At 40.3% G+C, this 27027-nt stretch overlaps 1 long non-coding RNA gene across 1 annotated transcript in view; it reads right to left on the bottom strand.

The window, feature by feature from the left end:
* Positions 1-11291: 11291 nt before the first annotated feature.
* LOC124553864 overlaps positions 11292-27027 on the bottom strand; it is a 108388-nt gene continuing 92652 nt past the window's right edge. The window contains exons 3-4 of the long non-coding RNA XR_006968157.1: positions 11575-11654; positions 11292-11428 (exon numbers count right to left, since the gene is read on the bottom strand). This is a non-coding gene — a long non-coding RNA (uncharacterized LOC124553864). The remainder of the gene's footprint in view (positions 11429-11574; positions 11655-27027) is intronic.

Here is a 27027-nt window from a genome sequence, read left to right on the forward strand (position 1 = left end):
ACTCCAAGTCCCATGCCACTTTCCTTGACGTTGACCTCCATCTGTCCAATGGCCAGCTTCACATGTCAATCCACATCAAACCCACCAACAAGCAACAGTACCTGCATTATAACAGCTGCCACCCATTCCACATCAAACGGTCCCTTCCCTACAGCCTAGGTCTTCGTGGCAAACAAATCTGCTCCAGTCCGGAATCCCTGAACCATTACACCAACAACCTGAAAACAGCTTTCGCATCTCGCAACTACCCTCCCGACCTGGTACAGAAGCAAATAACCAGAGCCACTTCCTCATCCCCTCGAACCCAGAATCCCCCACAGAAGAACCACAAAAGTGCCCCACTTGTGACAGGATACATTCCGGGACTGGAACAGACTCTGAATGTGGCTTTCCAGCAGCGATACGACTTCCTCAAATCCTGCCCTGAAATGAGATCCATCCTTCATGCAATCCTCCCCACTCCACCAAGAGTGTCTTTCCACCGTCCACCTAACCTTCGTAACCTGTTAGTTCATCCCTATGAAATCCCCAAACCACCTTCCCTACCCTCTGGCTCCTATCCTTGTAACTGCCCCCGGTGTAAAACCTGTCCCATGCACCCTCCCACCACCACCTACTCCAGTCCTGTAACCCAGAAGGTGTACACGATCAAAGGCAGAGCCACATGTGAAAGCACCCACGTGATTTACCAACTGACCTGCCTACACTGTGATCCATTCTATGTGGGAATGACCAGCAACAAACTGTCCATTCGCATGAATGGACACTGGCAGACAGTGTTTGTTGGTAATGAGGATCACCCTGTGGCTAAACATGCCTTGGTGCACGGCCAGCACATCTTGGCACAGTGTTACACCGTCCGGGTTATCTGGATACTTCCCACCAACACCAACCTATCCGAACTCCAGAGATGGGAACTTGCTCTTCAATATACCCTCTCTTCCTGTCACCCACCAGGCCTCAGTCTCCGCTAATTTCAAGTTGCCGCCACTCATACCTCACCTGTCATTCAACATCATCTTTGCCTCTTCACTTCCACCTCGACTGACATCTCTGCCCAAACTCTTTGTCTTTAAATATGTCTGCTGGTGTCTGTATATGTGTGGATGGATATGTGTGGATGGATATGTGTGGATGGATATGTGTGGATGGATATGTGTGGATGGATATGTGTGTGTGTGTGTGTGTGTGTGTGCGCGAGTGTATACCTGTCCTTTTTTCCCCCTAAGGTAAGTCTTTCCGCTCCCGGGATTGGAATGACTCCTTACCCTCTCCCTTAAAACCCACATCCTTTCGTCTTTCCCTCTCCTTCCCCTCTTTCCTGATGAGGTAACAGTTTGTTGCGAAAGCTTCAATTTTGTGTGTATGTTTGTGTTTGTTTGTGTGTCTATCGACCTGCCAGCATTTTCGTTCGGTAAGTCACATCATCTTTGTTTTTAGATAAACTTTGAAATATTTTAGAACACAAATGTAAAACCTTTCATAAATTAAGCAATCACAAAAACTGTGTTCTATTTTAGGACACAAATGTAAAACTTCTAAAGAAGTCAATACTACACACCTGATGATGGGCTTAGGCCTGAAATTAGTGCTGGCACAATTTTAAAAAAATCTTGTGGCCGGTTGAAGTATTTCTCCCAAAGTGTAATTTATGAAACCAGATGTGGTGTTTTCTAGCCAAAAGTGGATAAAATACTATCTAATTGAAATACTTCCAATAATGTACTAGTGGCACAGGATTTTCTCAGGCACTAATTTTCTTTCTATTGTGGTTTTTGCTAACACATCCCACAATCATTTGAATTCCATGTTGTGTCAAGTAGCCTCATTCCCCAGAAAGTTTGATATTATCCAAGTTCTTTGCCTTTTCTCAAAATTTCTGTTCTAGTAATTCTTCAACTTTTTCCTCCAAACTGGTAAGTGTATCTCGTGAACAAATTGGTTCACCATTTTCACACCACTGTTCTAATAATTTGATGTGGCCTTGTGCCTCTGAGATTGGATCCTTTACATATTTGCAAACCTTCTCAGTCAAATCACATAAATGCTCTCCAATGATGTGTAATTCTTTAATATGACCATGCATTTCACACCTCACCAAATCACACTGCCATAAAATTTCAGTGTGTATCTCCTCTTTTAATGCTGACAGTTTTGCACCTAATTTATTACCTAGCCTCATCTCAAGGTATGATTTCAGAACCTCACAAGTTTCTCGAATCTATTTCTTTAGCTCTTCTACTAATTTTGCATTACTATTTTCTGGCTTAGTTGTACTCTCTTGTTTTTGAAGCATTTCACTATTAAGGTGATTGCCTTGAGCCATAATATTATGTTTTACTATCACAACTTCAAAAGAAAAACTGCTATCTTCATTCCCTGTCCATCAGGGGTTATTTTTCTAGTAATTCACTTTCTGTGGGTCTGTAAAGTCATGGTGCAGTTATGAATGCTTGTTGTGGCTAACAGAAGCCAAATGAAAGATTGGAACTTGCACTACACTGGACAGTATAGCAAAGAGTTTCTGTAGTATGATGTTCAATGATGTGTGTGTATGTAAGTCATAAAGCAACCCAACAAACAGGTTACCAGCAGCAGCTGATCAGGCCATGTCAGTCGAGATGTTGATGATACAAAGAAAAGTCTAGCATACTTCGTAGCTTGCTTAATCCGAATCCGTGAACGATGTTCAACTTGAATATCATCACATGTACAACAAAGAGACACCACTTATAAAAAACCATTAATTGGTGGGATACCCAGTTAAAGGAGACTGGCAGTTTGTTGATGAACCATGTTCTGATAGTCATTCACTACGCCCTGAGTCCGTAGAAGCTGTACAAGTTAGCTAACTAATGAGAACCAAAAAATCTGGTGTGTCTTGCATTGGTAATTAGACCTAAAAAAAAGGTAAGTTCATAAGGTCTGAAATAAAAAGATCATCTTTTTAGGGTTACAAATTGTGGTTGTTGCACAGTATCAAACTGACTGATAGGTCCAAACGATTGAAGTTAATTACAGAATGCTTGATGAGATCAGTTATGATGAACAATTTATGAAGAAGATTGTGTACAGCAATGAGGCACATTCCATGTCTGTCATATTCATCACTGTTCATCAGAATATGGGCTTCAGAAAATCCTTGTGCCTACGCTGAACACAATGTCAACAAATGGTGTGCCCTGATGCGTAAGTTTTAGGCCAATTTTTCTACGTGGAGCAGACTATGATGTCAACAACTACCTTGACATGTTGCATTGAATGCAGTGGCAGTGCCACAATTTCCAGAAGGTATCGTGTTTGAACATAATGGCGCTTCTCCACACTACATCAACAATGATCGCAAATTCTTGGATACAGAATTTTCCCCCACAATGAATAGGAAGGGGTGGTTTTAACTCATGACCACCATGATCCTGGAGCTAATATCATTAGAATTTTACTTTTGGGGTTATGTGAAGCAACGTGTGTACAGTGAATGTATCAACAACATTAATCACAGAATCGCAGATGCTATTCGCGCTGTTACACCAGATGCCCATACACGTATGGTAAGAGCTAGAATATATCATTTAGGTGTATGTGGTGCAAAAAATGGAAACCACATAGAACTGCACCAAACATGTATGCACACTTGGAAAGTTCGTCGTTCACTTTCATCTCGTATCACATTTCTACCTCATTTCACTACATTTCTGTGACCAATTAAAACTGCACTATGACTTTACAGACACACTGTATCTGCTATTTACCAAATTTAATATCACTTTTCCATTATAGTACTCCCTGCACAAAGTCACTTCATTTAATGTGTAGCAAACATCAACAATTAATTTCTTTACTCTATTCACCAAAACAAACAAATTTACCTTAAAATATATTAACCACAGCCCACCCTAAGATAAGAACTGTGTGCTGGTGATGAGTTGTGTGCTGGTGTGCTGCAGACACATCCCATCAAGCAGCTGTCACAGGCTGTTGTAGCGTGGCTGGCAACCAAAAACTGTGTGGTGCCGTAGGCTGCATGCTGAGTCGAGAGGCAGACACAATGTTTGTGGACTGCCATCCTGTCACCATTCTTCTTTACGGAACTCACCACAACATCTTCCTTATCGTAACACTAACTGTATAAGGATTGTAGACCTTTTTCTTTTGTCACACATTTACAATCCTTAGCAATGGACTTGTGTTACTATGATCAACTGCGCTCTTCTGTTTAACCTTTATTAGCACCCTTCTTTTACTTCCCAAATTCTTGGTAATTTGTTCTCCCCTATTTCTTTACCAATTCTTCTTATCTGTTTATACCACATGTCTACAGCTAGATGTTCCATTGTTGATGTCAGTTGCCCTTGGCAACTGTACTTCTCCTTGAATATAAAAGGAAAATCTTTCTTAAATTGATGTTCTTTTTTGATTTTCCATTCTCCTACTACCATATTTCTTTTCTCCTGGCCTATATTGTCAACATATGCAAGTTGGTTTGGGTCTTAGTTTGTCCTCAGACTGGATGTGTGAGTATCATGTTCACACACAGGGAGGTTCACACAAGGGCTATAGAAGTTTCTTTACTCCTTGAATTCCATATATGCTCACACAACAAAACTTCTCTGAATATATAGTCACCTATATTATTTATTACAGAATCCACAGCTGGTCCTGCTATTCACTTCCAGCTTCTCTTCTTCTTTGTGCCTTGATGGGGACCCCTACTTCGACAATTTAAGAAATACACTGAAAGAGAGGTCAATTCTGATCTAGCACCTCTTTCCACTTAAAACATATATTCTCTCATCTGTTAAGAATACAACTTGGTCATATAACATCATCCAGTCTTGCAGACCTCATTTTAAATATTTGCCTCCACCTCAAGTACTTGTTCCATAGCAAGATCAACAACAAGAACAACAAGACCAACTGGAGAAGATATCAAAGATACATTTTTACGTTTTTAATTCAAGTCTTATGTCTTCTCCATGAACATTTCTCATGACACTTTCCAACTTGTGGCTGCACAGAACAACATACGCCCACTACAGCAGATGGAGACATGCGCTGACTATCCACTTCCACCAGACGGGCAGCTCTGCACAAACAGAAAGCCTAGCGGCAGTCTACAGCTCTCAATCATTCTCCCTTAATTTAAAACTTTTCTCTTTATTCACATGGACATTTTCATCTCTTGCAGAGCCTAAGAGATGTACATTGGCATTTTCAATTCTAAATGACACGTAACACTAACAGTAGCACTATCTTCATTTGCCTACATGTTCTTTTTTATTATTTCTTTTTTTGTGCCATTATTAATTGCAACTGGGAAAGAGATCAGTACATGTCAAGCATGTCTGACAAACATATCACTAACAAAACATTTCATTGAGACCTGTAAAGATAAACCAGGCAGCCCGAAATGGCTAACATGTACTAATATTTTTCCCAGTTGCATTTGGTAATGGCTCAAAAGCCTAAATTTGGGAAATAATAAAAAAAAAACACACAGGCAGATGGTGGCAGTGTCATCATTTTAAAACTTTATTATGACTTTGGTACAAGAGTTGAAAACTGAACAACAATAAGCTGTTTGAGTGTTCCAAGAAGAACCAAAAGTAACAGAAGTGGTTTGTTTGCAAAGCACTTTCACTTTCAAGAAAACGGTCGCTTACTTCTTTGGTTACAGTGTAAATATTGTAACCTTTGCATTCTACAAACAATTAATGCTGAATATCACCACTGCAGAAAAAAACAAATTGCTACTTACCATAAAGAAGACACATTAGCTTGCATATTAATTATGCCTGTCTGCAACTTAACGTGTCTCCTTTACAGTGAGTAGCAATCTACCTTTTCCTAAATTGTTCATATTCTTACCTGGAGTTTCCATTCTTTAATTAGTTCCAAATGGAATACAAGAACTTATATGCTACAAGTCATCAAAGAAATCAGGAAAAACCAAAGAATAATAGCCAGAAATATTTTAATAATTGTGGCATTTCAGTCATGAAATTGATAATTCAATACTTTTTACATCACCAAACGTTGTTAATATCAAATATGCAAGACCAAACGGAATTAAAAATACCATCAAGTTGCTAAAAGCAGCAATATTTTTCTATGACAGTGTTTCTAGCAGATTAGTAAAATCTTGTGAAAGGTTGATGTTGTGACAGTGCCACGACATTTAACAGTGCCGCCACATCAGTACGCACAAATGGCGATAGAGGCGCTTCGCAATTCGGTTGAGCGCGGGAGCGCCACCTAGCTACAAACGGCGCCGGCCGCATGTCATGGCACGGCAGTCGAATGACCGATACGGAATTGGCAGCATGTAACCAGCTATTGTTTCTACGTTTGTATATCCACGCAATTTATTAGTGATTAAAGGTTATAAGACTTTTTGGCGACGAGGATAGGATAGTTTTGTTCCTGCATTGTGGATTCGTGTGTTCGTGTCGGGGCAGACGTGGAACAGCTTATGCAAGTGCTCATTGAACAACAAACACAGCTGATAGCCGCTATTCAGGCATTTTCGATGTCGCTTACTCATCATTTGTCTTCCTCTTCTCCACCTCCGTTCCCTCCTTAAGATGAGGCCGCTGAAGACTGGGAGGATTATGAGAAGTGTTTGCGGCAACACTTCTTGGCTTTCGGTGTTGTCGACGCTCCTATGTGTCAGTTGTTATTTCTATCTTGGATTTCCCCACGGATCTATCAGCTGCTATCTCACTTGGCCCCACTGCGGGAACCTGCCTCTCTGTCCTTCCAAGAAATGTGTGACTTATTGTCTAACTATTACCGAAAAAACACCCACATCACTGCCGCCTGTGTGGCGTTCTACCGGTGCCGTAAACAGCCCCATCGATCTTACCGAGCTTGGGCGGCGGAGCTACACGGTCTGAGTAGGAAATGTCAGTTTGTCACGGACACTCATCATGAGTCTTATGCTGATTCAGTGGTTAGGGATGCTATTCTACAGCTTGCTCCTGATAAAGAAGTTCGACAACGTGCCTTACCACTGCCAAATCCGTCGTTGTCGGAAGTTCTAAGCATCGCTCAATCTTTTGAAGTGTCTCACACTGCTGGTGCGCAAATAGATGTATGGTGTGATGTAGGCGCTATACAGACCACTTTCGACTTGTACAATTTGCTCGTTTCCCAGGAGACAGACAATGTGGCGGCGGTTCAGTTGCGTCAACAACGTCGCGTTGGGCCGCCACGCTCGCAGCAAAAATAGCAACCACAGAAGCAGGTTCGTTCCGCACTTCTTTCTTGTCCACGTTGTTTCGTACAGTATGACAGGGCTGCGTGTCCAAAGCGTTGGGCCACATGTAATTCATGTAGGAAAAAAGGCCACATTGCTTCTGTGTGTCAGTCCCCTAAAGTTCCTGTCGACGAGGATGAGGCATCGAACGTGGATGTTAACTATGTGCTTTCTCAAACAAATAAGTCGTTTGTTACTGTTCGTGTTCTGGATAAAGACATTCGCATGCAAGTGGACACTGGCTCTGCAGTAACTCTCATTAATTCTCACACGTATTTGGAGTTGGGCTCCCTTCCCTTGTCTCCAGTTACGCAAAATCTGAGAACTTATAATAAACAGAAAATTCCTATCGTTGGCCCGTTTGATGCTTCCACTGCCTACAAGTCTGTTGTTAGGCCCCTCACGTTTTATGTGGTGGATCATGTGGGCACTGAAAACCTGTTCGGTTATGATGCTTTCCAGTTGTTCGGGTTCTCCATTGATGATGATGTGCACCTCATATCTGAGGATATTCCATATCAACAGCTGGATGGATTGTGTTCTGAATTCTCGTCCATGTTCTCTGCTGGTCTGGGTCATGCCAAGGATTTTGAAGCCCACATTACTCTTAAACCTACACCTTGCCCTATTCCGGTGGCGTTGCGTGCACCTGTCAAGGCTGAGATAGACAGGTTAACAGCTTCAGGGATTCTCCTTCCTGTTACCTCCAGCGAATGGGCATCGCCAATCGTGGTGGTTTCTAAACCAAATGGGAGTCTGCGATTGTGTGGCGATTTTAAAACCACTGTCAACGCTCAGAGCCTCATTGACACTTATCCTCTTCCCCGTCCTGAGGAGTTATTTACCAAGCTCGCTGGGGGCCAGTTCTTTTCCAAACTTGACTTATCGGAGGCGTACCATCAGTTGCCGTTGGATGCGTCTTCCAAGGAATTTCTCATCATCAACACTCCTTCTGGGTTGTATCAGTACCAGCAGTTACCGTTTGGCGTCGCTAGTGCGCCGGCCATTTTTCAGCGGTTTTTGGAACAGCTCACGGCTTCCGTTGCCAGCTGCATAAACTATCTGTATGACATTGTTGTCACGGGGCCCTCCACTGAGGAGCACCTTCGCAATTTGCGTTCACTGTTTCGGGTTCTGCATTTGGCTGGGTTGAAGTGCAATCTGGACAAGTCACAGTTCTTCCAACCCTCCATTGTGTATCTTGGTTTCCACTTGTCTCGTGAAGGTATACGTCCTCTACGTCAGCATGTTGCGGCCATTACCGCTCTACCCCGGCCGTCTACGGTAAAAGAACTTCAGGCGTTTCTAGGCAAGATTGCTTATTATCACAAATTCATTCCATCCGCGGCGGCGGTAGCTCATCCTCTGCATCAGCTGTTACGCAAAAAAGTTCCTTTCTGTTGGTCAAACGAGTGTGAGCAGGCTTTTGTCTGCCTGAAGGCTCATTTGCAGTCGGCGCCTTGTCTTGCCACATTCCGTCCGGGTTAGCACTTGGTTCTGGCGACTGACGCGTCCCAGTATGGCCTAGGGGCTGTTCTCACCCATCGGTATGAGGATGGGTCGGAACAACCCATCGCCTATGCTTCCAAGACCCTCAACGATGCGCAATGGCGTTATTCTCCAATCGAAAAGGAGGTGCTCGCTATCGTTTATGCTCTAAAAAAGGTCAGCGTTTTTTTGTATGGTTCTAAGTTTCACCTCATCACCGACCACAAGCCACTGGTCTCTCTGTTCAGCCCGTCAGCGTCGCTTCCGGATAAGGCAGCTCACCACCTGCAACGTTGGGCCTTATACTTGTCTCGTTTTCACTATGAGATTCACTATCGCCCCACTGATCAGCACGCCAACGCTGACGCGTAGTCGCGTTTGACGATGGGCCCCGACCCGGTTTTCGATCGAGATGAACTACTCTGTTTCCACATTGATGAGGCAGAACGTCGTGCAGTCGAGGGTTTTCCACTTACAGGTTCGCAGGTCGCGTCGGCATCTGCACAGGACCCGGACTTGCGTCAGGTGATCGGTTTTATTCAACGGGGTTAGCCGGACAGGACCAAGGGCCGGGCATCGGATCCCCTTCGCAACTACCATGCCTTGCGCCTTCGTCTGTCTGTTTGTGATGGTGTTGTTCTTCTGGCCACGGATGGCGCATCTTCACGGGTCGTGATGCCAGCCTCTCTTCGCAAAGATGTTCTCAAACTGTTGCATGAAGGCCATTGGGGAATTTCTCGGACTAAGTCCCTGGCCCGCAAGTACGTTTATTGGCCCGGTATTGATTCGGACATCGCCCACGTGGTTGCTGCGTGTGGTCAGTGTGCTCAACAACTGGCTGCACCCCGTACAATGTCCTCTCTGAGGCCTGACCCCGCGCAGCCATGGGAACGGGTGCATGCTGACTTTGCCGGCCCTTTCCTCGGCACTTATTGGCTGCTGTTGATTGACGCCTTCTTGAAGTTTCCATTTGTTGTTCGATGTCCGTCGCCCACCACTGTGGCAACGACGCTGGATTTGACCAAAATCTTTGCCCTAGAAGGTCTTCCATCCACGATCGTCACGGACCATGGCCCTCAGTTCTCTTCGCAGGCCTTCCGTGATTTTTGTACTGGACACGGGATTCATCATGTTACAGCACCGCCCATCCATCCGCAATCGAATGGGGAGATCAAGTGCCTTGTTCGCACTTTCAAAAGCCAGATGAAAAAATACCTCAGTGATTTTTCCACAGATGACGCTCTGTTGCATTTTCTGAGTTCTTATCGCTTCACGCCTCTGGGTGATCGCAGCCCTGCTGAACTCTTACATGGCCGCCAACCGCGCACTCTACTGCACCTGCTTCACCCTGTCATGCCTTGTACTGTGTCCCCTTGTGCGGGAAAATACTCGGTGGGCGCCGACGTGTGGGCACGAGGGTATGGATCTCGCCCTAAATGGATTCCAGGGGTGGTCAAAGCTCTTCGCGGCCGCCGGCTTTGTGAAATACGTACAGATGACGTCATGGTTGTTAGCCATTATGACCAGATGTGCCCACGAGTGGTGGCCACGCCGGTGTCAGCGCCCCTTCCTTCACCTCCACCAGCCCGAGAAGTCAGTCCTGTTGCTGCTGCCGATCTCCCGTGCGTGTTGCTGCAGCCGACATCGCTACCGATTCTGAGTATGCCAGAACCGGCCCCAGTCGCGATGCCGCCTTCTCCGGGACCCATCTCGCTGGAGCACACCCCCAGGTCCACGACACTTATGGATGCTGCTCCGGAGTCTTCACCCTTCATCTCGTCCAGGAGGCACGTTCCACGCACGGGTTTCCGTCCTGGACATTTTCGACCGTACTCTCGTGTTTCTCCGTGGGATCTTCTTGGGGCCTCCCAAGAGGCCATGGGTGTCTCCGCGCTGTCCGTGTCTCCCAGGAAGTGAGTGTTTTTTTTTTGTTTTTTTTTTCAAGGGGGGAAAAGTGTTGTGACAGTGCCACGACATTTAACAGGGCCGCCATGTCAGTAAGCGCAAACGGCGGTAGAGGCACTTTGCAACTCGGCTGAGTGTGGGAGCGCCACCTAGCTACGAACGGCGCCGGCCACATGTCACGGCACGGCAGTCGAATGACCGATACGGAATTGGTAGCATGTAACCAGCTATTGTTTCTACGTTTGTATATCCACGCAATTTATTAGTGATTAAAGGTTATAACATTTGATACAATTAACCTTGAGCCATATTCATAAACAGTCCTTAACTCAAACAAAATTTGCTAAATACTTTTGAGTTTCACATCTAGCCGCCACCATATACCCTTATGAATGAAAACCTCGCAGAACTAAAAACAACCAAAATAATCCCGCTGGTATATTTTGTGACCTTACTGAAGCCTTTTACGTAACTAAATGGTTCAATTTTGTGGAACAAATCTGCAAATTTACTTCACAATGAACAGCTAACTGCATGTTCAAAAATGGTTCAAATGGCTCTAAGCATTATGGGACTTGACATCTGAGGTCATCAGACCCCTAGACTTAGAACTACTTAAACCTAACTAACCTACAGACATCACACACATCCATGCCTGAGGCAGGATTCAAACCTGCGACCATAGCAGCTGCGTGGTTCCGGACTGAAGCGCCTAGAGCCGCTCGACCACAGCAGGCGGCCTACATGTACTAAGGTGAGTTTTCAGCTTCAAAGGACCTGATGACAAGTCATATACTACTTAATCACAAAAAAGAGAAATGTGAAATCAGTTAAATATCAATGTAATCTACATTTTGAATGTGACAAAAGGCAGTCATTGTAAGCAACATGTCAGAAACAAGTGAAATTTCAAACATGCTTACTTGTTCTCCACAGATCCCTGAATGCAGAGATCAAGTTCATCTGTTAAAACACACCTCCATCTTTCAAAGGTCATCACTTTCTGGAAATAGAGGAAAGATAAGTCTTAATTATTGCATAAAGTATATCATTGATCTAAGTTTTATTTATACAGTGATCATTTCTTACTCGTGGAGTTGGTTGCACAACCAAGTCTCTTTTCTTTGCTGCACTAAATGGATGGAATAATTGTACTGAGGTAATCAGAGTTGGTTTACGGCCAAAGTGACTCAAGTGGCCACTTGCAGCACTGTTGGTGCTGGTCATGCAAAATTTGTAAACAAGGTGTCTCATAATAAGTAGCAAAAATAATCAGTTTCTACCCTCAGTAGATTTAGATTTATTTTTAAAGGTCTTACCAAGCTATGGTAAGTAATGTACGAGGCAAGGAGTGAAAGGAAGAGGGGTGATACAAGGTGAGGAGGGGGGGGGTTGCTAAATGTTATGCCACTTTCATGGGAAAATGTTTTTGAAATAGCACTGGAGATAACACATATGAATAAACAATACTGGAGCATTATTTTACAATGTTTTCAGTGCAGTGCCCCCCCCCCCCCCCCCCCCCCCCACCACCCACACACACACACTTTTTCACTAGCACACAATATTTTGTATAAATGAATTTTCTTACCGGAATACAACAGATTGAAAAAAAAATATGTGTTATGTCTTCTTCTTCTCAAAACATTCAGACAAAAAGTGGTCTATTTACTAACACACTCCTTTACTTTTATCTTGTACACTCAGGGTGGCTACATAAACATGCTATTTACAGAACTCTTTTTTTAACTATGACATCCCTCGGATACTGACTGCAACCTGTATAGGACTACGAGCTTCATAAAAAACAGATGGTGTTCTTCCAAGTTCCAACCAGATACTAAACTGCTGAACAGGTGATAGTATGAAGCACGAAGGCTTTCTGCTACAACTGTGGGGAATGTGCAAAAAAAAAAAAAAAAAACATAGCTACAATTAAATTGCAAAATAAGTAAGTCTCTTTTATAGCAAATTGTTTGCCTTCTAAGCAAAATTAGTCTAAATCAATCACAATGGCACACACATTGACGTATGAATAGCCACATGAAGCAACAAAATTACTATCCTAGCAGCCGTCCTGTTTTGGAAACCATTAACAACGAGCTATCTCAATAAAAGCGATTTTCCTTGTGGCAATCAGCATAGGATGGTTTTTGAAAGTAGTGATAAAATAATCTGGTATTTGTGATCAAACAATTTGGTATGTGGAACATCAGCTCCTACAGAAACTGTGTACCTCTTTTTACAGAAAACACCACAATTGCAACCACAAAAGCAATGGGGTAAATTTTGTCTTGGTGCTATGTTACAAGATTCGGGAGTGGGTCGAGAGGCAGGAAACTGTTTGATAAACAGGAAGAAAATAACATCTAAGGGCTAAGATGTAACTTCCAAATGCTTCAGGATAATTTGTCAGACTTAGTTACATTTTATATGAACAATGAATAACATGGGAAGGCTATATTGCTATTCATCAAGGCAGCATTGAGTTACATTTTTTACAAACAATGAATAACATTAATATGGGAAGAATATATTGCTATTCAGCACATAGAAGCTGTGTTGAGCCACAGAGAGGCAAAATGAGAAGCCTGCTAAAATATTACAGCTTTCAGACAAAGTCCTTCTGCATTAAAACACACACACACACACACACACACACACACACACACACACATATATATTCACCCTTGCATAGCTCGCACACACATGACCACTGCCTCAGAGCACTTGAGTTCAACTGCGACTGTGACTGCATCTGCGTCTGATGAAACAGTAATCTGCTCGGATGGGGCGGTGTATGAAGACCTAGGTTGTGGAAGGGAGAGGGTGGAGTATCAGGTTATGGATGGGGGTTGATGCTGGTGCTGCCTGTGAGACTATCCAAGTTGGTTGCTAGAAGCAGCATCAAGAGACTGTGCTGGAAGAGTGTGGAAATGGGGAGGAGGAAAGGGAGGGTACAGAAGTACAGAAGAGGGAAAGAACTTATAGGTGCATTGGCAAGATAGGTATTGCAGTATGAGCTGGGAAGGGGGTAGGCAGGAGGAAGAATGGAAGGTGGAGGCGAGCGGGGATTCATGAACAATGGATATATTGTAGGAAGATTTCCCTGCTTGTTAGCCTGTTAGTAGTCATGCCCATGTAGAATGCGGCACAGTGGTTGTAACTAAGTTTGTAGATCTCACAGCTGCTTACACAGATGGTCCTGCCTTGGATGGGGTAAGAGAGGTCAGTGATATGATTGTAGTAGGTGGTAACAGAAGGATGTATCAGACAGGTCTTGCATCTGAGTCTATTGTATAGATATGAGGCATGTACCAAGGAGTTGGGAACTGGGGCAGACTAGGGATGGACAAGTATATTTCATATGTTGGGTGGGTGGTGGAATACCACTGTGGGAGGGATGGGGAGGATATTTGTCATTTCAGTTTTGACTGTCTCCCGACCTGTCCTGAAATATCCTCACTACTGTCTTCCCCAACCCTCCCATAATGATATCTTGTTGCCCACCAGTCCTAGACAATACTCTTATCCATCACTACTCCTCTCTTGCTCCTAGCACCTTGCCTCAAGGCTTATATCTGTGCAACAGACCCAGAAGCCATATCAACTCCAGTCCTATCACTGACATCTCCTATTTGATCAAAGACAGAGCCACCTGTGGAAACAGCCATACAATCTACCAAATAAGCGGTAACATCTGTGGCACATTCTATGTAGGCATGACCACTAACAAGCTATCGGTTTGCATGAAAAAGCTACCTTATAAAAGGGGAGAAAGGGATAATATGACCAATTTCAGACCTATTTCTATGCCAACAGTGTTTGCTTAAGTTATTGAAAAGGCTGCGTATGTAAGGATAATTGACCATTTTATTTCACATAATTTGCTATCAAATGTCCAGATCAGTTTTAGAAGTGGTTTAACAACTGAAAATGCTATATTCTCTTTTCTCTGTGAGGTGTGAGGTACTGGATGGATTAAACAAATGGTTTCGAGCACTAGCCATCTTTTTATAATCAACTACGGTGCTCAGTTGTGTTGATCACAAAATATTGATACAGAAGTTAGACCATTGCAGAATACAGGTAGTAGCTCACAGTTGGTTCACTTCTTCCCCAACCCCTACCCTACTATCCCTCCCACTCCTCAACTTGTGCCACCTCCTTTTACCTGTCACTCACTTCAGCAGTTGTTGCTCATGTCAAACACAGTCCCAGTCTGGCCTTAATAGCCACAAACAGTAGCCGTGTGTGTGTGTGTGTGTGTGTGTGTGTGTGTGTGTGTGTGTGTGTGTGTGAGAGAGAGAGAGAGAGAGAGAGAGAGAGAGAGAGAGAGAGAGAGAGAGAGAGAGAGAGAGTGTGTGTTCTACTTCTGAGGAAGGACTTTGTCGAAGATTGTACATACTTCCAGTGCCCATTTCATTGTGCTGGCCTGCAAATCAATGACTCTTCTATGTTACGAGTAGAACTCTATCCTCTATATTATTGTTCTTACATCCTGGACCTTCCATTGATCAATCAATAATATTTGTAACTATACAAGCTCTCAGGTAATGTAATTACCATTAACAAAAAGTTATATCAAATGAGTATGTGAAGCAACTACCAGACCACATTAAATGAAACAACTGAACACATACACTTGACAGCACAAAAAGTTCCCCACCCCTCAGAATTCTAAGCCTTGTCATTTGCATGATTTGACAACACAGGATGCAGACACTGTAAGATGTAGACATTGTCTTTCGCTTGAGTTGTTAGAGTGCTGTACCACTCGTGGTCTAGTGGTAAATGTCATGCAATGTAGATGCAAAGTTGTATGCTCCAGTCTATTCATTCCTTTATTTTTTAACTGCAGTTTGACTGCCTGATAATAGTGTGAACCTGATGAAACCTCAAAGGTAATCTGCTTCACTTTCTAACCAAACAGTAATAACAAAAGATCCATCAAGATCACAACAGTTTATGCTTAAACGTTTCCTCACCCTACATAACCACTGCAACCCAACTGCTCACCACCAGGCATCTGACACTGGTTGTAGTCCGAACAGATGAATGTGGTGCATTGCGTTTGGAGCACATTTATGCTCTCACACTGATAAGCATGAAATTATTTATTAGCATAGTTGGATTTTCTGCAGTAAATAACTTTAGTAAACCAAGTGAACATGGAGCTACACAAAAGGTATGAGTGTATTTATCAACTGTCATTTTCTAATTTAAAATTCTAGTATTTGACTTGCAGTTATGAATTGGATTTTTCATAATTTGATCTTTTTAACTTTGTTTATGCATTATAAACTAAGTAGCATGAGGAAGATGTCTAATACATGTGACATACTGTTTGCTGTGGGTTTAACAGAGGGGTGAATGCACCTTGAAGCATTTGTGTGAAGTGTGGAACGAGTGATATTAGGAAAACCACATCAGAAAAGGATTTTCTTGTTTCTTTCATTCTGGTATGAATTAATTTCCACATTCATGAAGTTTCAATAATTGATATATGTGATGAACTGTTACCATTTAACTTTCGTGCAACATTAGCATTCAACTGCCAAAGTTAAGAAGTCAATAGCAGAAGTACAACATGCCACAATTAACAGCAACAAAAATCAAACTGGTGTCTATTACCGCATTTTGGTTTCAGTGTCATCAGTTCACTCATAGAGCTTCCCTATGCCACAGCTATCAACATTGAGAAGATGCTGTTATAAAAGACATGGCAAATATGGAGGCTCTTTCACCTGTCAGTTAACCCCAAAATGAAAAATATGTCTGAAGTGTTAGACCCTTTCCTCTTGCATCTATTTCATAACACTCAAACAATATTCATAAGATTCAACTACACACAATCCAGTTCATAACTACACATCAAACATTGGAAGTTCAAATAAGAAAATGGCAACTGATAAATATATTCACAATAACCTACACATGTGTAAATGCATGGTGTCCACCCCATTTATCAAAGTTATTTCATGCGGAGAATCAAACTACACAAAGAAACAATTTAAATGCGAGAGCAGCAAGGTACCAAAAATACGTCCCAATGAGCTCAACTGGTCAGATGGTGGCTGGCATCAAGAGACCAGTGGCAGATGGCTGGTTGCTGCTCTATAGAAAGAAAACTCTCGACTATAATCTATTCCAATCTTGATGCAGCCATGAGCTCTTGCACAGAAGATTAGAAAGTGAAGCAAATTATCTCTGAGTTTCCATCAGACTGATACATTAAGTACACAGCCGAAATGTGGTTAAAAAATAAAAGAATGAGAGGACTTAAACTCTCAACTATGCAAATACATTGCGCGACATTTACTACCAGATAAAACACTGAAACAACTCGAGTGGAAGACAACATTTCCTCCAGACACATACACATACTATAGTGTTGCCAGATTGTGCAGACGGCCAGACTTAGAATTCTTAGAGGACAATTAATTTTTGTGCAGTCAAATGTAAACAATAGGTTTATCTGGGCTTGCCCAACTTATACAATACAGTATTACAGAAAAAGTATTCAGTATTATATTTACAGACTGCAAGAATGAAAGACATAAGCAAGATGTAGACAACATTTTAAAAACCCAATATTGAGGTGTTGAGAAGCCTCAGATCACCAGTTATTTTGGCAACAGAGAATGTTGCTGTCTTCAGCTGATTTCTGTGGGATGGACTGTTACACAACTGAGTTCACTGGGTAAAAATTTAGCTATCTATTGTGTTGAAACTAAATGAAACAGCACGCATCTGCAGGATACGTGCAACAAAGAGTGGGAACCAACTGCTGACTGAAAACTACCTCAGTATGAAAGCCATCTTGAAATACAAACTGTGGTTGGTTAAGTAGCCCATAATGAAGGAAAGAAAACAAAGTTCTTCTCCTGGCAGAGAGTTGACAATGATATGAAGAAAAGTTTGTTTTAGTTATGCTGAATAAAATATGTGTGAATAGCTCTATGTTCTAGATTTGACCAATTTCTTTTTACATGGTGAGTTAATTGTGAGCAAGTTTTACCATGCATTCATACTATTGATTCACCTCAATAGGTAATTAATTCCCTACCTTCAGTGTGGATGTACGCTTACATTCAACCTCCAGTGTGAATATAAAATCAGCGAGAAAGTACGACATGGACAGGGACTGCTGATAGGTGCCACTGGGTAGCAGTGAGAGTCTGCTGGGGAGCACGATGAGATAGTCTGCGTTTTTGCAATAAACACTGTGTCCAGGTGGCATTGCGGTTAATGTGACTGCCTAGTAACCAGAAGATCATGGGTTTGAGTCCCTCTACAGCACGCATTTTCACTCATCGCTGCTGACTGTGTAAAGTCTCGATGCAGCTACTATCATTAGTCCCTTCCCTTTCTCTGCCTTCCTCTCCCTCCAACTACAATTGCTGTCATAGCTGCAGATTCAGTGTGGTGTGTGTTCTTCCAGAAATGTCCAAAACAATTGACACCATGCTCATATAATAACTGAAAGTACTTCCTCAGGCTTCACTACTTCGGAAAAACCAGAAGAAGCAGAAAATGAACGTTATATTTTTAGGTAATGCCTGCTGAAATTGTTATCAGGGGGATGGCACACAATCCCCATGTGTGACATTTTCTTTATTTTACGCTGACAGTACCATATTAAGTGGTGTTGGCCATTATGACATATTTTTTGTTTTAGAAGATTTCCTTCTGGTGGCACACAGTCCACCTTTTTTCACTTTGAATGATCCTCTGTTTATGTGGTTTGTTCTTCTTCAGTATTCTAGTGAGACAGTACTTAATCTTAACATCTACATTTGTCAAACCATTGGTCATACTTGCATAACCAGTTGATATTATCATTCACAGACTCAGTACTTGTAGCTGACAAGCTATGGAAGAAATACAGTTGTGCAGATGCTTCAGCTGTTGATCTGCACCTCCCCCAACACGCTGTGGTTGTCCACAACAAAGTCTCCATAACTACTGTTGTCCTCCCCAACCACGCCATCTGCACAGCAGCTATGGTCTAGGTTATTTTGTGTGCACTGAGCAAGACTTCAGGAAGTATTGTAAGCTATTAGAACAAAGGTGACTGACTTGTTTATCCAATGAATCTTCAGTACCTTCAAAGCCACCATAAGGGTGAATCTTCAAATTATGGACCAATTTCATACACTTTCCTGCTTAAGGAAGTACCAAGATCATTGTGAAATGTAGAAGAGACCATTCTCACCTAAGGGAAGAATGCAGGTTTCAACATGTGATTTGATCACATAGTGTAAATATTTGAACAAACTATCTGTTGAGGATATAAATCATACATAAGCTTCAGCATGTACACATGTAAGAAATAAGCAATTCAATCTAGGCTCAATGCTTCAATGAGGAGTATTCAAAGGAACATTAATTGCTGTGTAACAAATGAAAAGTATACAAACAGCTTTAAGGTATTACAATGTCTGAAATTTATTTAATCATCCTGTGAGATGCAGTAGTCTTCTTACACTGTCAAAATGCAGGCTTATGACAAAGCAAGCTGGGATCTTCTTACTTCCTCTTGTTTTGTTAACTGCCTCCTTAAATTCTTTTTTTAAAATTTTTGACTAATTACCATCAAAATATGTAAGTATAATCTGCAATTTCATAAAAGAGAAAGGTTGGTCCTCAGTTTTAAAGAATATAGCACCAGATCTAGATTTGTGCTCCGTTTTATGTCTGTAATTGATTTTCTAATTTATTTTAACAATTTATTGTTAATATCTTCTGTTATAGGATGAAATCAGTAATCGTTTTGTGGCTTAGATTCTATTGCTCACTTACAAACAAATATAAATTCTGTACTAATCATAAACATTTGGAAAAAGAATCACTAGGATTCTTGACGTATTTATTTGGCTCTATTTGAAAATATATTAACAAATCCAGCCCTTCATTAATTCCAAAGTAATTAACAGGTTTGTAAAAAGTATTGTTTCTATATCTATATCTGTTAATTTCATCATTTAAACAAATAATTCGGCTTAACCCCTTTGTAGAACACTGTTAAAAAGAACCAATTTTTCAACGTACTCACTTAATTTAATGATTTATGTTTTAATTGTAACTTCTGCAACTTAAACACTGAACAATGTGTAATTTCAGTGCCTATTACTGAGATTATGTATAAAGGCCCAATTTTTGGTCCCGAGACAATCAGTTCACGGGCGATTTTCAGACGAGAAACCTGTGCTGGTCAGGTCAACAACAATGCATCAACGTAACAGTGAAATACGTGTAATAGGTCATGTGTTAAAACAATGACAGTGTTTATTCAATATGTAGCATATTATTCTGCAATAACTGTGTGATCAGGTTTTTACTGCTCATAGGTGTTCAACGGTAAACTACAGTAGCAGTATGCTGATGTTTGCCTGAATACTATTAATGAGGTTCATCAAAAGTTAAACAATAGTGCACTGGCCATATTAACTGTGTTTATTGGCAGGTCGTGAACAGTGAAAGTAAAGAACTAGGAACGCAACTGTGCACCTGTTGGCTACATTATTTACAGTAGTCAGTGTTGAAATTTCACTCCCCATTTTTCATTCAGTAACACAACGCAATATGTTGACACCAAGGACCATCAACAAACAAATAAAGCAGGTGAACATCATGTATGGTTCCCTTCTGGGTGATGATTATCGTAATGGGGCACAATAAACTAGGACTCACAAACTATGAACACTAACTCAAGAACAGTTTACAATACAGTGATTATAACGAAGGAAGGGCAACAGCAAATCAGCGAATCGGTTTCATGGCCACAGTATGACAGCAGCCAATCAGCTAGTGGGTTCTATGGAAGCAGCCATTGAGTACAGGAGCAGCAAATCAGCACGCACATAGACGCAGCTGTGCAGACGATGAATCGAGATGATGATTACTGCTGCTGCAACTGCAGCAGCAGCAGAAGAAGACGAGTGAATAAGAATAAGTTAATTTCATAAAAAAGTCATTTTATATTAAATTATGCATAATGAGTGGCCTTAACGAACAAGACAGTGTGATGAGAGAGAAGGGACAACAGGGAACTGGTTCTGTAAAAAATGACATGCATGTAACTTTGAATGATGGGGACGAAAGCCCTATTGTAGATGAAACAATAAAAGCGTCATGCACACTGTATGGTGATGCAAGTGAAATGGATGAAAACAGTACTGAAGTGGATGAAATCATTAAGGTTAAGGGGGAGTAGTAAAAGTCAGTGAGGGCAACAGGTTAAGGCAGACGAAAAATTGGAATCAATGTTAAAAGGAATTATGAGTAGTATGTGTACGAAAGAAGACATTATTAAGGTGGAAAAGAGAACTCATAGCATTAGAACTGACATGGTTAGCTTCAAGGATGAATTGGAGAAATAAATTAAAAAGGAGATTAAGGTAGTCAGCTCTAATCTTTCAGAATTAAATAAGAAGGTTGAGGCAGTAGCTAACGAGTGTGATGAAAAGATAAAGAAAGTAGCACATAACACTAATGAGAAATTAACATTAATGAGTAGTAAATGTGTAGAAGACAGAAAGAAGCTTTGTGATGACTATAGTAGGAGGGTGCAGGCTTCTGAAAAACAGCGTAAAGATGAAGTCAAAGCAGCCAGGAAATTTTGTGCTGAAAACAGGGTTAAACTTGAACCAAATCAATCAGATTAAAAATGATTTAGAAACAGAAGTGGAAACCAAGTGTGCAGTAGTGGTAGAGGAAAAACTGGTAAAAGTAAATAATAATGTAGATTCCAAATTGGCTGATATGGAAAAAAAGATGGAAGAAATACAAAATCTAAAGTATAGAATATGTAGTGTCCCAAACAGAACTTCATTTGTTGGTTGTAACAAATTTAATAGTTTTGAACCATATGTTCAAGAGCATCCATAGGATCTCATTAGAAAATTTAATAATTTGCTTGAAACATGCAATCAAAAGGAGAAAATGTCATTTGTGAGAGATTTTTTTAAAGGGGTAGCTCACGGGTGAGCAGCTCAGGTAGCTGATAGTTGTACTTTCAGATGTTATTGAATTTAGTTTATATTTCTGCTCCAAGACACAGCCCTCCAAAAATGACACTGTGCATACCATTTTGAAGATGTGAATTTTTGATAAAATTTTAAAATGCTGGAACATCTCTAGATATTTTATTGATTTTTTTTATTTGAAAGCTAATTGCTTTATGATTACAAAGAACCCTCCGTTTGGACTTATATGACAAAGTTCTTTTACTATAGCATTCTGAACTTTTTTTATTTAATTTATGGATTTTTTTTCAGAAATTCCAATCTCTAAAATTTTGATTTTTTTCTGTTGATTAGTACCATATTATTTTACATTCCCTGAAAAGGGGAGCCTCCACTTTTCAGTTGAACAGGTTTCACAAACAATTGAAATTTTTGCCCTACATAAAGCATGTTTTATTATCACATTATCACATAACAGGCTCATAAAAATCAAAAACTACCCTTATTTAACAAAATTTTAGTAGTTTGAAAGATGAGTAAGAGACACATTTTTCAAGCATTTTAAATGATTCCAAAACATATGTGAAAGGTCCAAAGACTTAAAAGTTTCAGTTTATATAACTTATGTGTACTCTGTTTTGTATCGAAATTAGCCAGTTAATGAACTAAATATGTGTTCCAGTGCTTCAGTATCTTCCTTTAATATAGAGTGATGCCTTCCTGTTGAACCAACAGGAACTGGAGCACTTGAGAACATTGTGAACAGAAGGTGAGCACTGATGGCATTGTTGCTGTCCTTCAGCTGGACACTTACATCCAGCAACTGGTCCATGTGGTAGCATAAATTTCACTACAACTTCGTTTAACTCATAACTAGTGTCTATAAATCTCTGCAATCCCAGTCACACACACATGCCACAAACATCCCCCTTCTCAGGTTGTGAATCTGAATATTATCCTACTGTTTCTGAGGTGTTGGCTGAATGAATGAAATGTCTTCTTTCTTGCTCTTTAAAGTGAGTCCAAAAATGTGTCTTCTGAATTTCTTTCACAGGAGTAATTTTTTTGGACCACAGAATTCCTTGATTTCCTCTTTGGACAAAAGAATGAGGGCTGCGGATGTGTAAGATTTCACAACTCTCATAAAATCCTTAGCATTCTGTATTGCAGCTATATTTGGAATGGAAAGATTATGTTTTGTAGCATGGTGCTTCATCAGGCGTCCTACAACACAAGACCCTTTCCCGAGACCAGTAGCACTGTGTACCCAATCAGTTGGCACAAGTGACTAACTCAATTCAAACAGCTGGTAATGATTTTTAAAATGATTAGGAGCACCATCAGAAATAATAACAATCTTCTCTGTTTGCAGTTGAAGAATTTTGTGCACTGCTAGCAGAGCATGTGCTGAGTCATGTCCTGTGTCATCACTTATAACTGTAAAACTTGTGGTCTTGTTTTGAAAATGTCACTCCTGTAAAAATTGAAACCTGGTCATTACACCAATGGTACCCCTGTTTTATGTTACAGACTACTAATGAGTTCACACACCTAACAGAGACGTCATATGTCATGTGATCCAGTAAGTTCTTCAAAGTTACCACACAAAGTTCAAAATTCATGCCGTACACACATAAATAGACATCTCTAGGTGGATTGGAACTACCCACTTACATCGTAGTGCTAAAATTTTGATCTTCCGATATGTGAAGTTGTATTGTTGCTCTTATAAATTGCAAAAGTTTCTTTAATACTGTAAGTCATGTACCTCTACACTTTCACAAATTTTTGACCTTCACCTGTTAGTGTTATAGTGTCTTTTTTGTTGGCACTCTGACAAGAAGAGTCCCATTTATCTTCCAGATAAAATGACTGCACTATAAGAATCTGAGCTGCTTCTACAGGATGACCATAATAGGGATCTGGTCTTCCAAAGATTCCTTTTACAGACTTCACATTTCTTGATTTGTCTACCATGTACTTTGATACTGATGCAAAGTGGTTCAAAATTGTTTTCTTTAAAAATGTCTCTGGAATAATAGTTAAAACTTGCGCCTTTTCACTGTAGGATGCACAGTATACAACAGCTGAATTGATATTTGTGAAAATTCCTGGCTAGAGGTATAAAAGGGCTTTGATTCATTTTCTTCTGAATTTCTACTTTTGAGAGTATGGTCAGTTTTGCTGTAGTGTATTCATCCATAGCTTTAGTAATTTTTCTGCACTTTCTTGATGCATAGAGCTGCTGATTCGACTTCACTGACCACGGTTTCTTAACAGGACAAACATCTACCTCTGTAGTTGACTGACTCAGGGTATTTTATTTCTCCTTTACTGATGCAAAATTTGCATCATCTGCACCATGGGAGGCTTCACATTGTTCAGATACTATCATTGTTGTTATTCTGTCAAAACATTTAGAACACAAAAAGTCATTGCTGGAAACATCTTTACTTTGAAACAGAGTCTTCAAATGAGAACACTTATTCCCAACCTGAACAAAGTCTGCTTTTTCTGTTTGTCTTATAGTTAACTCTTTTATGAATATCCAAATAGTCAGCACACTTCACTCTCCTGTGGCCCCAGTCGGAAGACATTTCAAACAGTCAATTTCAAAAAACACGCTGCAACTGTGTCGACTGGCAAATTCCTCATGAAAACACAGAACGCACTGGATGGTCTCAGATTTCTTAGATGCCTCTTCAGTAAACAAATTAGCACTAAACAACTACAATACAGAAACCTGCAATGAACACCCACAACAAAGAAACTGACAAGAAACTACCACCAAGTGTAAGAAATATCTTCAACAATGAAAGTGAAAAGAAGTAAATGCAAAAAAGAAAGTGATAAAAAATAACTGCAACAAATACAATAGAAATAAACATTGTAACAAAGAAATTAGTAAGAAACAACTTCAGTGGAGTCATATGTTACCCATGAAAGTTGAAAAAAAAATGATTTTTTTAAATAAAACCTGTCCAACTTAAAAGTGGAAGCTATCCTTTACAGAGAGTACTACATAGTACTAATCAACCAAAAAAATCTAACTTTTCTGGATTAGCATTTTTGGAAAAAAAAATCCGAAAATTATTAAAAAAATAAAATTCAAAAGGCGACAGTAAAAGAACTTTGGCAGATATGTCCAAATGGAGGATTTCATTGTAATCATAAAGCAATTATCTTTTAAATTTAAAAAAACTCTTAAAATATCTAGAACAGTTACAGAGATAAAGTGTTTCAAAAATTTTTCCTAAATTCGCATATTCAAAATGGTGTTCGCAGTCTCATCTTCGGAGGCCTGTATCTCGGGGCAGGAATTTTTTTTGGAGAAAACAAAAAATTATGGGTTTTTAACTTACTCCTGAATTTTAACAGATGCTAAATTCAATAACATCTGAGCCTATAAGCGATACAGATCATGCCTTCACGGCACAGCTTTGAAAAACCAATTCTAGATGAATATTGGTCCAAAGAGAAGCAGCAGAGAATTTTGAGTGAATTTTGTGGAGGAGAGAGATTTGCCTGTAGGAAGGGTACTATGAAAGGATTCTGTCAGCTTTGGATAAAAAAAATGAAATATTTGGACAAAGAGCTAGCTAGTGGGTTTAGAAAGTAAGTTGCGTCAGAAAGTTAGAGAATTGCTCGTACCTGCCCCTACAGGTAATATTAGTGATATCTGAGTCATATTGATAAAGTGGAGAGGGTGAAGCCCTCAATGGAAGATCGTAGGAGGAATTTTGATGACAGTAATCAATTAGGGAGAGAATTTCAGGTTAATATGATGAACAGGACTAATTACAGTAGAAATTCAAGGAATGGTTGGGTGGCAGATAGCCAGAATGGACATGGAAATAGTAGGAGAAATTCAAGTAAAAGAAATGGAGCAGATTATTTTAATTCTGGATCAAACCATTTAAACTAGATAATGCTCCAGTTTTGGCTTGCACTAGAGCAGGTAGTGATGAAGAACCATGTGTACATAAATGTGCTGTAATCACAGGTAAGGGTAATGTAAATGATAGTAGTAAGATGAGTGTAATTTCTAATTCTAGTGAGATGTTGAATGATGCTGTGGGTAGCAATATTTATCCCATAAAAGTAGAGGAGGAATGTACTATAATAAAATCAAGTGATGAAACACAGTGTGTTGCTATTGCCCAGGATGTCCAAAGTGTCCAGACAGATGGTAAATTTTTAAGAGAACATAAGGAATTCAGGTGTATTGCTTTATGGTCTAATACTGGAAACAATAATCAACTAATACGCCAAATATTAGATGACAATGAAAGTGACAGTGGGTCTGATTCTGACAGTAGCTGTAATGATGATAGCAGTGACGAATTCAGTAGTGACAAGGATGAGGTATTTAAATTTATAATTGATAATGATGACAATGTGTTACGTAAAGAAAGAATAAAGGAAGATAATGTTAGGTGTAATGAAGAGTTGGAGTTTGAGAGTGGTAATGAGGAAGAGAACCATGCTATTTGTCATTTGACTGTGTCTGGTAATTAATTTGGTGATCTGGATTATAGTCTTTCCAGGCAAAGGATTAATGAGGATTTGTTGTATGACGAAGATCAAATGGTAAGTAAAAAGGAAGTGTGGCACCCTGTAACAAAAGCAAGTGATGGTAAGTGTTTACTGGACAATGGTAGCGATTTGAAAGGCATCTCACAGGCATTTTTTGAAGCTATTAAGAACACAAAGGGTATAGTGGTGATGCACATTTCTGGAATAAGAATTATTTGTGCTACTGGATTATTAACTGTGAAATATGTGTAATAGGTCATGTGTTAAAACAATGACAGTGTTTATTCAATATGTAGCATATTATTCTGCAATAACTGTGTGATCAATTTTCTACTGCTAATAGATGTTCGACAGTAAACTATGGTAACAGTATGCTGATGCTTGCCTGAGAACTATTAACGAGGCTTATCGAAAGTTAAACAATAGCGCACTGGCCATATTAACTGTGTATATTGTGGGGTTGTGAACAGTGAAAGTAAAGAACTGGGAATGCAACTGTGCACCTGTCGGCTACATTATTTACAGTAGTCAGTGGTGAAATTCCACCGCCCATTTTTCAGCCAGTATCACAACACAGTATGTCAACACTGAGGACCATCAGTGAAGAAATAAAGTAGGCAAACGTCACAAGCTGACACATTCATTTCCAGCTGGTACAAACCCATTCAAAAAAATATGCTTGTTCTTCACTTCACTAGATTAGATTGCCTTAGATACACTGTTCAATGTATAGATCAATAGTGAGGAGGTCCTAATGGATGTAAAGTATGTCAGAACACAAAGAAACAAGGAAAAACAATTTTCAAACCAGCCCATGATTGATTAGAAATTCACTTAGAATACCACTCCAAAAGTATCACCACGTTTTGT

The sequence above is a fragment of the Schistocerca americana genome, chromosome 11 (assembly GCF_021461395.2).
Source record: "Schistocerca americana isolate TAMUIC-IGC-003095 chromosome 11, iqSchAmer2.1, whole genome shotgun sequence".
In the NCBI taxonomy this organism is placed as follows: domain Eukaryota; kingdom Metazoa; phylum Arthropoda; class Insecta; order Orthoptera; family Acrididae; genus Schistocerca; species Schistocerca americana.